The sequence below is a fragment of the Glycine max genome (genome assembly GCF_000004515.6).
Source record: "Glycine max cultivar Williams 82 chromosome 18 unlocalized genomic scaffold, Glycine_max_v4.0 Gm18_scaffold_561, whole genome shotgun sequence".
NCBI lineage: Eukaryota > Viridiplantae > Streptophyta > Magnoliopsida > Fabales > Fabaceae > Glycine > Glycine max.
Window position 1 is genome coordinate 1 of NW_024464696.1, and position 10,338 is coordinate 10,338.

At 35.8% G+C, this 10,338-nt stretch overlaps 1 pseudogene; it reads left to right on the forward strand.

The window, feature by feature from the left end:
- The first annotated feature begins 1,750 nt into the window (after positions 1-1,750).
- LOC100813233 (disease resistance RPP13-like protein 4) lies at positions 1,751-9,176 on the forward strand (annotated as a pseudogene).
- The last annotated feature ends 1,162 nt before the right edge of the window (positions 9,177-10,338 follow it).

Sequence of the window (10,338 nt, forward strand, 5' to 3'; positions counted from 1 at the left end):
ACTTAATAGGAAATTGTTAAGAGAAATACATAACCAATTCTGTTATTCTATATTCTAGAATGATTCCTACTTAGCCAGCTCAGCACTATTCTGTTAGGAAACCATCTATATAATACCATGTAATAATAATTACGAGGCAATGAGAATATTCAAGCATTTCCTTACCTTCTTATCTTCTCTTCTTAAGGAGGATTCTGGACCTCGAATTCCAGAGTTATCAGTGTTCCTATTGGTATTGAAGCTATTAGTTTCAGGCTATAATAAATTGTAGTAGCTGAATGCGATTGTTAGGGAAACAAACCCTTTTAACTACAATGAACATCAAAGACAGAACACACTAACAACACCACCATAAAAAAGAAATATGGGAAGAACACATCAAAGGATAAAAAACACTAACTGCAACTCCATAAAATAGAAATAGTAGAACAACACAAATTTAACATTTTCAGTACTTCTTGCTTATGTCCACAAAAATATCTTAATAAATATTCATTATCTCAAATAAGTTTGGTTTAGGCTTACTAATATGTTGGGCCCGGCCCTGAGGAATGGTCAACCAACATAATATAATTAAGTCCATGCATTCTTAAATTTTAAGGGACGTACAGGTATGATATATGCATGGTGCGATTCTTGACAGTGGGTGTCTCTCGCCGATAATGACATAATTACGTAGATGAGGGGGTGAGTATGTTGTGTTTGATGGTTAGTCTTGCATCTTCCTTTGTGTATTTATTCTTATGTAGATTAAGATGTAAGGCGCAGTCATTTGTTGGGTAATGCTTTCTTTTGAGCCTTAGGGGTAGGCTAGTAGTTCTTTGCATTCCATGTACGGGCCAATGCAGCCACTTGTATTTGCACTGCTTGTGCTTCTAATTATTATTATTATTATATATATATATATATATATATTATTTCGTCGATAAAAAGAAAAACTTATCGTGTGACCCTAATATCAAATAATCAATACCAATCCACAAAAAGAGAAAGAAATAACCTACTATATAGAGTCAAACAAGTAGTATATAATTTGAGTAGTTTCATGAAATCATAAGTTTTAAATGTTAAGTTTGTGTTCATCTTCTTAAGCTATGATAAATGAAATTATATATATTGAAATGGATTTTATTTAAAAATAAATAGAATTTTAGAAAAACAATGAGGTTTTTGTGATTAAATAAATCAGGAGAAATAATTTTATTAATTAAAATAATGTTTGTAAGGTAAATAAAATAAATATATGTCCTTAGAAAATAAAAAGATGTTTTATTTATTAATTTCATATAAATTAAAATAGAATTCCTTTTAATAAAATAAATATATGCTCTTTTAAGACTTTAACATATTCTTTTTTTATACACTATTTTCTATTAGTTGAAATTAATTATTTTATCTCCATTTTTATTTATAAGACTTTTAAAATGATATTTATTCTATTTTATAAAACTCAATGTATAATATTTCGTATTTATTTAAAAATTGGGTAGCGTGATATGGTATGGATACGGTGACAAATAATTAACATTAACAATGGCAAATTCAGTGCTGGCATACACGTTCAGCTTTGTCTGAATCTAGCGCTGGTCATATCTAGCATGTGTTTTTAAGACAAGTGGATGATACTTCAACTAGCGCTGTTCGTATTAGTTGGTTCAACCATAATGGCATATTTCAATACATTGGAATAAATAACTACTTTATAAATTAACAATACATCCAACTTGCTGAATCAAAGAATATTAAATATTAATCAATTGTCCTCCTCTTACTACGGACATGGCTATATATAATGTTGAAGAGCATCAAGTTTTGCACTCACAACAAACCAAAAAAACAGAGCTAGCTAGCTAGACTAAAATGGCTGAAACTGCAGTGTCCTTGGCTGGTCAGCATGCGCTTCCAAAAATATTGGAAGCTGTCAAAATGCTGAGAGATCTCCCAAAGGAAGTTAGAGACATTACAGATGAACTTGAAAGCTTTCAAGATTTCATCAATGATGCTGATAAAGTGGCTGAAGCTGAACAAGATGATGGAAGGCGTCATAGAATAAAAGAAAGGGTGATGCGGCTGAGAGAAGTAGCTTTTTGCATGGAAGATGTCATTGATGACTATAACATCTCCTGTGAGGATAAGCAACCTGATGATCCTCGATGTGCAGCTTTACTATGTGAGGCTGTTGCCTTCATCAAAACTCAAATCCTTCTCCTTCAAAGTGCATATAAGATTCAGGATGTAAAATCCCTTGTTCGTGCTGAAAGAGATGCTTTCCAAAGCCATTTTCCATTAGAGCAAAGACCAACCAGTTCTAGAGGAAATCAAGATGTCACCTGGCAGAAACTTAGAAGGGATCCTCTCTTTATTGAGGAAGATGAGGTTGTGGGGCTTGATGGCGCTAGAGGTGTATTGAAAAATTGGTTGACAAAGGGAAGAGAAAAACCACTCTTGCCAAGCAAGTTTATGACCAGGTGCGTAACAATTTCGAGTGCCATGCGTTGATCACAGTTTCTCAATCCTTCTCTGCTGAAGGATTGCTGAGGCATATGTTGAATGAGCTTTGCAAAGAAAAAAAGGAGGACCCTCCCAAGGATGTTTCTACCATCGAGTCGTTGACAGAAGAAGTCAGAAACCGCTTGCACAACAAGAGGTATGTTGTCTTGTTTGATGACGTATGGAATGGAAAATTTTGGGATCACATTGAATCTGCTGTAATTGATAATAAAAATGGAAGTAGGATATTAATCACAACCAGGGATGAGAAGGTTGCAGAATATTGTAGGAAATCATCATTTGTTGAGGTGCATAAGCTAGAAAAACCTTTAACTGAAGAAGAATCTTTGAAATTGTTCTGTAAGAAGGCATTTCAGTATAGTTCCGATGGAGATTGTCCAGAAGAACTTAAAGATATATCTCTTGAAATTGTTAGAAAGTGTAAAGTTTTACCTCTAGCAATAGTGGCCATTGGTGGTCTTTTGTCTCAAAAAGATGAAAGTGCACCTGAATGGGGACAGTTTAGTCGAGATCTAAGTTTAGACTTGGAGAGGAATTCTGAGTTAAATAGTATAACAAAAATTTTAGGTTTAAGTTATGATGATTTGCCAATCAATCTCAGATCATGTTTATTGTATTTCGGAATGTATCCGGAGGACTATGAAGTTGAATCTGATAGATTGATTAGACAGTGGATAGCTGAAGGGTTTGTCAAACATGAAACAGGAAAATCTTTGAAAGAAGTTGGGCAACAATATTTATCAGGGTTGGTCCGTAGAAGTTTGGTGCAAGTATCCTCACTTAGAATTGATGGCAAAGTTAATAGGTGTCTTGTTCATGACTTAATACACGACATGATCCTTAGAAAAGTCAAGGATACCGGATTTTGTCAGTATATTGACGGGCCTGATCAATCTGTATCAAGTAAGATTGTTCGACGCCTGACAATTGCAACCGATGATTTTAGTGGAAGTATAGGAAGCTCACCCATTCGGTCAATTCTTATCATGACAGGAAAGTATGAAAAATTATCTCAAGCACAATCAGCTTTTGAACACCTTAAGGCAGCTCTGTCCTCAGCTCCGGTACTCACCTTACCAAATTTTCAGTTCCCATTCACGGTGGAGACGGACGCCTCCGACGTCGGAATGGGTGCAGTTCTTTCTTAATGCGGCCACCCTATTGCGTATTTCAACAAACCTTTCAGCCCTAAGCTTCTCCGCGCCTCCACATACATTCGAGAGCTGTTCACAATCACTGCCGCAATTAAAAAATGGAACCAATACCTTCTCGGTCAACGCTTCACGATTTTGACTGACCATCGCAGCCTCAAGGAACTCCTCACCCAAGTTATACAGACGTCGGAACAGCACATGTACTTAGCTCGCCTCATGGGCTACGATTACACAATTCAATATCGGGCCGGAAACCGTAACCAAGCTGTAGATGCATTATCACGATTACCAGAACAGGGCTCTTCCCTTCTGATGATTCTCTTTGTTCCTTCATTAACATTCCTCGAGGAGCTTCGCCGACAACTCCAAGCTCACCCAGAATACGTACGCTGCTGGCAGGAAATTGAGCAGAATCCATCCAATTTTCCCACCTTCACGATTTCACAAGAGTTGATTCTGCATAAGGGTCACATTTGGTTACCTCGTGAATTACCCATCACCTCCACATTACTTTTGGAGTATCACACTACACCCACAGGGGGCCACGCCGGAATCGCAAAAACATTAGCAAGGATATCGGAAAATTTTAGCTGGACCGGCATCCGTGAAGATGTCAAACAGTTTGTCACCAATTGCTTGGATTGCCAGATAACCAAGTATGAAACCCAGAAGGTAGCAGGTTTGTTGTGTCCTCTTCCGGTACCTTGCCGGCCATGGGAGGACCTCTCCCTTGACTTTATCGTGGGATTACCACCGTACCAAGGCCACACCACCATCCTCGTCGTGGTGGACCGCTTCTCGAAGGGGATGCATTTAGGCACGCTTCCGGCAGCTCACACCGCATACATGGTGGCAACCTTATTCATCAACGTGGTGGTTAAGATTCATTGCGTTCCTCGGAGTCTGGTCTCCGACTGAGATCCTCTTTTCATAAGTCACTTTTGGCAGGAATTATTCCGAGCTAGCAGTACCCACCTGAGGATGAGTTCTTCTTACCATCCTCAGAGTGATGGTCAAACAGAAGTCATCAATAGGGTTGTGGAACAATCCCTGCGTGCCTTCGTGTACCGACGACCTCAGAGATGGGGTAAGCTTCTTCCATGGATAGAGTGGTCCCACAATACTTCGTGGAATGCAGGGACAGGGTCAACCCCCTATGAGGTAACGTTTGGCCGGAAGCCATTCAATTTCCCGGAGTACATCTCCGGCACCTCAAACATTGAAGCTGTTGAGGATTTGCTGACTGATAGAGACGCTACTTTTCAAACCATTCGTAAGAAATTGCTAAAGGCACAAGACCAGATGAAGAAGCAAGCTGATCACAAGCGTCGGGAGGTGAATTATCAGGTGGGCGATTTGGTTCTTCTCCGGTTACGACCCTACCGACAATCTTCGACCAAGGGAAATTCTTCAGTTTCCGCCAAGCTTGCAAAACGTTTCTACGGTCCATTCCAAGTTATTGAAAGAATTGGCCCTATTGCCTATAAGCTCAAGTTACCTGACGAGGCAAAAATACATCCAGTATTCCATTGTTCTAAGCTCAAACCCTTTCGAGGGACCCCAACACCACCATCAATAGAGACCTTCCCATCCACTTTCGTCAATGATCAACCCCTGATTTCTCCCTTGGCCATCTTAGACCACCGAAGAACATCACCAGAGGCTCCTTGGGAAGTCTTAGTTCAATGGAGAGGTCTCTCCCCCGACGAGACCTCATGGGAAAATTGGACCAAGCTACAGGAAGAGTATCACCTTGAGGGCAAGGTGATTTTACAAGGACCCAGGGATGATACGAACAAGACAATATCAACAGAAGAAGAACAACAAAATGCAAACTCAGAGGTGGGAATCACAAAAGAGGGGGTGCATAACGAAGTAAAGCCCAAACGAAAGGTGAAGAGGCCCACTTACCTTCACGACTTCGTTTGAAGAAAACTGCCAAAACAGAAGCTTCTGCAAATCCTTCCCAGATCGCCTTGCTTGGAATTGTGATCCTGCTGAGCAATTCTTATCAATAAAACGGTTATTGTAATATTCCTAGGATTATTACATATTAGGAATTCTATAAAAACCATGTAATAACAAGCAAAGACAATAAGAAAATTACAAGCTTCTTCTTTCTTCTTTCGTGCTCTGCTCCTTCCTCATTTCTGGAGGTGCTAGACCTCGAATTCTAGCTCTTGATACTTTGCACCTAACAAATTCGGACACAGAGGTATCAATCACTACTTCGGACACAGGTTGCAGAGTTTTGTCAGATAACTTCCTTCATTCAGGTGTATAAGCTAGAACCTTTAAGTGACGAAAAATCTTTGGAATTGTTATGATGTGGAAAGGCATTTTTTTCGGGTTTTGGTGGATGCTGTACAAAAGAATATGAAGACGTAGGTCTTGAAATGGTTAGAAAGTGTGAACGTTTACCTCTAGCAATTGTTGCATTGGTGGTCTTTTATATAGCAAATGCCAAAGTGCACTTGAATGGACAGGTTTAGTCAAAATCTATGTTCGGAGTTGAAGAGGAATTCTGAGTTAATTAGTATTTAAAAAGAAAAATTGGTTTGAGTTATGATGATTTTCTGTTCAATCTCAGATCATGTTTATTGTATTTTAGAATGTATCCGGAAGACTATGAAGTTAAATCTGGAAGATTGATTACGCAGTGGATAGCTGAAGGGTTTGTCAAACATGAAAATGGAAGAACTTTAGAAGAAGTTGCACAACAACATTTAATGGAGTTGATCACTACAAGTTTGGTGCAAGTATCTTCATTTACTATAGATGACAAAGTTAAAGGATGTCGTGTTCATGACTTAATACATGAAATGATCCTTGGAAATATCAAGGATACATGGTTTTGTCTGTATATTGATGAGCATAATCAATTGGTGTCAAGTGCGATCGTTAGACGCTTAACAATAGGATCAGATTCCAATGATTTAATTGAAAATACTGAAAGATCACGCATTCGGTCAGTTCTAATTTTCACAAAGCAAAAGTTACCCGAATACTTAATCAGTGGAATACTTGAAAAATACATACCATTGAAGGTACTTGATTTTGAAGATGCTATACTATATCATCTTCCTGAAAATTGGGGGGGATTTAATCCACTTGAAGTATCTGAGCTTCATGGTATACACAGATAGAAAGTCTTCCAAAATCCATTGGTAAGCTCCAGAACTTGGAGACCTTGGATGTAAGACAAACAAAAGTGTTTCAGATACCAAAGGAGATTAGCAAGCTTTTAAAGCTACGTCATCTTCTGGCTAACGAAATATCTTCAATTGCAGTGAAGGATAGTATTGGAGGCATGACATCTCTACAAAAAATATGCCTTCTGTAAGGATTATAGCGACTAAGGTCAAGAGAATTCCTCTTTCGCCTACAGTGTTCAATTATTCTATAAATTATTACACCTTTTAATTTTAAAAATTTGTAAAGTAAAGCCGAGACTCATATATTTGCTTCCATATACTCCTTTCATTCTCTTCCAAGTAAATTAAACTAACAATTTCCTTTTGATGTTGGAAAGGGGAACCATTTATACAAACTTGGAAGAATTCATTATCAACTTCACTCAACTCCAACAGCTTAGTAAGGTGTGCAAGGGAAATAATGGAAAATTTACTTGGTTTGCAACTGTTTGAAGTTTGAAGAACTAGGCTTTTTCGAAAAGGGTTATAATTATAATTTTCCACCAGTCCTAAGCCCTGACTATGTCTCCATTTTACTTCAAATTGCTTGTGGTTGATGCGTTCAAATTGCTTGATGAGTTCTTCACAAGCCCTAAGCACCTCTACTTGGTTGATGCTCGAATCCGTGGATGCAAGTGATGATATATGTGGTTGCATGTTGATTTTGGAGGATCCGTTCGCATGTACGGAGAAATTTGGCCCTGTTCTGATTTTTGGTGTTTTGATCTGATCTTGGATGCATCTTGTGTTATTAAAAAGGATATTTGGTTGAAGGAAATGTGATGTCTATATCATTGTGAATTTGGTAAAAAGTGATAGGTGCTCACTTAGGTTTGAGTATTCTCTGTTTTCTATCCATACTGTTTTATTTTATTTAATGTGTTCTGGAATGTTAAAAATAAAAAAAGGTAGTTGATTTATGTTGATATATGGGTTGGTAGTATCCTATAAAATTTTCAGAATTTTTTATGATAATTTTGTTGGAAGAATATGGATTGAACCCTATGTTCATTCTTTGCATTTCCAGTGAGGATGTTCGTGCTCTGGATCAATCATTATTTTTCTGACAATTTTTGGAGAGATAATTATTTTTTTGTGTTCTTAAGATCATAAGGAGTATGTCCAAATATTTTTGTGTGAAAATATTAATGTCAACAATTTTAATAAAATCTAGAAAAGGATGAATGTTCTTTGATGTTCTGGGTGAATGTTGATACGGTTCTTCACTTACTAGGATGAATCTCAGTTGAATTTTGGGGAAAAAAATATTAGGATGTTTCTGTATTTGTTTGATGCAGCTGTATAAAGCAATAAAGAAATAATAGCTCAAGCTTTTGCTATAAATGTGTGGCAGGAATTGATCCTACACATACGAGTTCCTTTATGCTGTTCTTTTATTTCCTCTTGTCTAACTACATATAAAGAATTTTGTAGTCCTTTAGAATTCCAGTGAAAAGAAGTTGGGAATGGAGAACATCTAACTTTCATCAATGCTTCCATCCGAAAATTACCACACTCAACGTAATCTACCACCTATGCTCAATAACTTGGGGTATTCATGCCTTGATTGGTTGACAGAAAATCCCATTAAGTTTGCGATTATAAAAGCTCTTCCATTGGATGAGAAAGAGGATTACATCTTATCTTTTATGCCTTGATGTCAAATTACAGGTACGTTTGATATCATGACAAGTATGTTGATGTTGTATAATTATGTTTTACATTTATATCTTTCATTTTATATAACAAATTATGTTTTAATAAATATGATTTATTTAGTGACACTTAACATTATGTCTTCTTTTGCAGAAAATATGTGAAGGAATTCCTGTGTTGAAGCAAATGCAATTAGAAAATTCAGAATTATTTTGGAAGTTGGACTTATTTTGTGACTAGATTTTATTTCCGTCTAAGTTTTTTTGGTGTAATTGCATTACTGACCAATGACTTTGGCAAAAAAATAAGTTTCATCTATGGACACTGCAGTGAGGAACAATTCATTTGATGAGATGTTCCTGCTGGTGGGATTGGTACTCTAGATGAGGTGTTTAAGATACAGGCATGCACTGATTCAGCTTGAATGGATTGGACCAGAGCTCTTTGTGTTCTCTTCTAGAAGAAGTGTTTGAGATACAGGCACTGATTCAGCTTGAAATGAATTGGAGTATGCCTTATTTCTCTTTGTCTACATCACACTAATAGGAGTTAGACATAAAATTATGGCTAAATTACTATGTTGGTCTTGTATCTCTATTTTATATTGTAATTTAAGCTTCTATTTGTTAAAAGTTACAAAATGATATTTTATTTATTAAAAGTTGTAAAATGGTTCCTTACATAATTTATTTATTGTATCTTTACTTCTGAAGTAATGTCTTTTTCAGTTGTTTTGGATAAATAAAAAATAATTATTTTAAGTTATAATTAATATTCACACACTGGTAGACCCAAAGATAGCAGAGACAATAATGTGTTTTAGGTGGCATCTTCAATTTGCAAGACAGCTAGATTGAGAAAGGACAAAACAAGGCAAGAAGCCATGTGCAAAGGACTGTTAGATGATTATTGATTGCATTGTATTGAGGAATTCTTTTGACTAGTATGATCTATTTTTCACAGGCTGAGATGACAACAAACTTTCATCTCAAGTTTGGCACCTTGTTTCCCATGATATATTTATTTTCCTCAAACTTTTTTTTTTTTTGCAGTATTACATCTAATATTCTAGTTTATATATATATATATTATAGTTTAAAAAGCTCTTTTTGATCTCCTAATATATAAATTTCGTGTATGATACGACTGATTGTTGTGTTCATTCTCACATGAATTTATTCATTTATATGCAAATTAAAATAGATGAAAAAGGATAAAACATTGGACACGGAAAAGTTTAGGAATGTTGATCGGTGGTAAGATAATTTAAGGATAAAAATCATAAATTATAAGAAATTTAAGGATAAAAAATATTTTATCAAAAAAAAAATTATAAGGACAAAAAGTCAATTTTTTTATTAAAGATTAAATACAAAATTAAAAAAAGTTAAGGGCCAAAAGTATATTATGTCTGTCAAAAATACTAATTATTCATCTCACATCCACCAAATTTTCTTTTTTTATTTTGCTCCTTTCTTTTTAATATATTACTTATCACTTATATCACTTTGTCTCTGTATCTTTTTTCTTTTCTCTTTCATCTTTCCATCTCAATTCATCCTAAAACGGGGTAGAAGAATATCATAGTTCTATTTCTTTTCTTTTGTTAGAACAAGACCTAATGAATGAAGGAAGACTTGGCTGCAGGGGTAAACATGCATGTTATATCCATCAAATGAATTTTTTAATATACCAAAAAAATGTTAGTGAAAATAAAATAACATTACTAAAAAGAAAAGAAAAGATTATATATATTTTTAGACCATGAAAAAATGAATATATTGAATTAGAGTTAGAGATATTCGAAATCAAGCAAAAGAATC